Source organism: Coregonus clupeaformis, unplaced genomic scaffold (genome assembly GCF_020615455.1).
Source record: "Coregonus clupeaformis isolate EN_2021a unplaced genomic scaffold, ASM2061545v1 scaf4891, whole genome shotgun sequence".
In the NCBI taxonomy this organism is placed as follows: Eukaryota; Metazoa; Chordata; class Actinopteri; order Salmoniformes; family Salmonidae; genus Coregonus; species Coregonus clupeaformis.
The window spans coordinates 12,465-15,026 of record NW_025538345.1 but is presented as its reverse complement, the minus strand read 5'-3'; positions in this window follow the sequence as shown (position 1 = coordinate 15,026).

The window sequence follows — 2,562 nt, the reverse complement described above, 5'->3', positions numbered from 1 at the left end:
GGGACCATTTGAGGACAGCAGGGACGAACCGACTCAGGCACAAACAACCGACCGGGTGGACCGTTACGGGACCGGGCTGCGTCCGAAGGGCCGCCATCACCTCCTCCTCAATCTTCCACATAACTGCTCCCACGACGCAGTTCGGGGAGAATTGTCTCGGTCTTGGACCCACTCTCTTCCGTCTTGGAGAACATCCGGGACAAGGCGTCCGCCTTGCCGTTCTTAGATCCAGGTCGGAACGTCAGGGAAAAATTGAATCGTCCGAAAAACAACGCCCACCTGGCCTGACGGGAGTTGAGACGTCAGCCGATTGCACGTAAGCAAGATTCTTGTGGTCAGTCCAGACAATAAACGGTTGCTCCGCCCCCTCCAACCAGTGGCGCCACTCCTCCAAGGCAAGTTTCACCGCGAAGCTCCCGGTTACCCATCGTAATTCCTCTCCGCAGGCGGGCGACGAGAGTAGTAGGCGCAGGGATGGAGTTTACTGTCCGTGGAGCATCGCTGCGACAGGATGGCGCCAACTCCCACATCAGACGCGCGTCCACTTCAACGACGAACTGACGGGCCGTGTCCGGTTGAGAGAGAATCGGTGCGTTGGTGAATCGCCTCTTCAAATCCAGAAACGCTTCGATCCGCCTCCGATTCCACTTGAAGGTCCTGATACTGGAAGTCAAGGCAGTTAACGGAGCGGCCACACGGCTGTAATCCCGGATGAATCTGCGGTAGAAATTCGCAAACCCCAAAAATCTCTGGAGCTGCAATCTCGTACCGGGCTGGGCCCATTCCAGAACCGCTCTAACCTTCTCCTGGTCCATCCTAATCTCTCCCCTGGAGATGATGTACCCGAGAAAGGATGTCGTGTGGGCGTGAATCTCGCACTTCTCGGCCTTCACGAACAGGCGATTCTCCAACAATCGCTGCAGAACCTGCCGGACATGCTGGACGTGGTCGGAAGGTTCCTTCGAGAAGATCAGAATGTCATCCAGGTAAACAAACACAAAGAGACCGATCATATCTCTCAGGGACGTCGTTCACCATACTCTGGAATACCGCTGGAGCATTGGTCAGTCCAAACGGCATCACCTGATACTCGAAGTGACCCATCGGTGTATTGAAACCCGTCAACCACTCGTCCCCCTCTCTGATCCGGGACCATGTGATACGCATGCGTAGGTCTAGCTTGGTGAACACCGTAGCACCCTGTAAGGAGTCGAAGGCAGAACTCATCAAGGGCAGGGGATACTTGTTCTTGACCGTGATGTCATTCAACCCCCGATAATCAATACACGGTCGAAGAGAGCCATCCTTCTTACCCACAAAGAAGAATCCTGCCCCCAGGGGTGATGACGAGGACGAACGAGACCAGCAGCTAGGGACTCCTTGATGTAGGTCTCCAAAGCCTCACGTTCAGGTCGGGAGATACTGTATAACCTTCCCTTGGGGTAGACAGCTCCAGGGAACAGGTTGATGGCACAATCATATGGTCGGTGGGGAGGGGAGTGACAGAGCCTTCTGCTTACTGAACACTTCCCCCAAATCGTGATATGTCTCGGGAACCAGGGACAAATCTGGGGGTTTAGCCTCAATCACCTGACTGGGAACCGAATGGGGACAGGCAGTCTTGAGACAGTTAGCATGACAATCAAGGCTCCAACTCGTTACCTTGCCCCGTCACCCAATCGAACGTGGGATTGTGTTCCTTCAGCCAGGGTATCCAAGGACCAGAGGAACATGGGAAGACGGCAGAATGAAGAATGAAATCATCTCCGAATGATTCCCCGACAACAGCATCTTAACCGGTTCAGTCCTCATCGTGATACGTGCCAGACTACTGCCGTTCAGAGTGGTCGCTTCAATGGCTTCCGGCAATTGCTCCTTGGAAAGCCCCAGCTGTTCCACCAACTCGGCATCAAGAAAGCTTCCATCGGCACCTGAGTCGATAAAGCGTTAATCGCTAAGCTCTGATTCCTGTTCATAAGGGTAGCCGGGAAACGGGGTCTGACAGAGGTATTGAGAGGTCGAAACTGGCTCGCTAAAAGTCCTCCCAACTTTAGCGAGCCACGCAGTTTGACGACCGCCGGGAACAGGTGGCGAGGTAATGTCCCGAACCACCACAGTAGAGGCAACAGTTAGTCCTACGTCTGAGTTGGCGTTCCTCCTTGGTTAACCCGTGCCGCCCTACTTGCATTGGTTCAGAATCGGGAGACAGGACCTCTCCACTAATCCTGTGTGGTGGACGATGATCGACGTATTCTGGTCCAATCCCCGACCCGACTGGAACCTGAGAAGCTGATCGATTGGCGGAACCCATTGCTTCTCCTCCTTCGCTCTCGGACTCGATTATCCACCCGAATAGACAAGGCTACCAAGCTGTCCAGGTCACTAGGGCTCCGGATAGGAGATCAACTCATCCTTGAGCTGCTCCGACAGACCCTGGTAAAAGGCCGCTTGCAGAGACTCCTCATTCCACCCACTCTCTCCACAGCCAACGTCTTGAACTCGATCACGAAGTCGGCCACGCTACGAGTTCCTTGGCGAAGCGAAAACAGGCGCCTAGCTGCG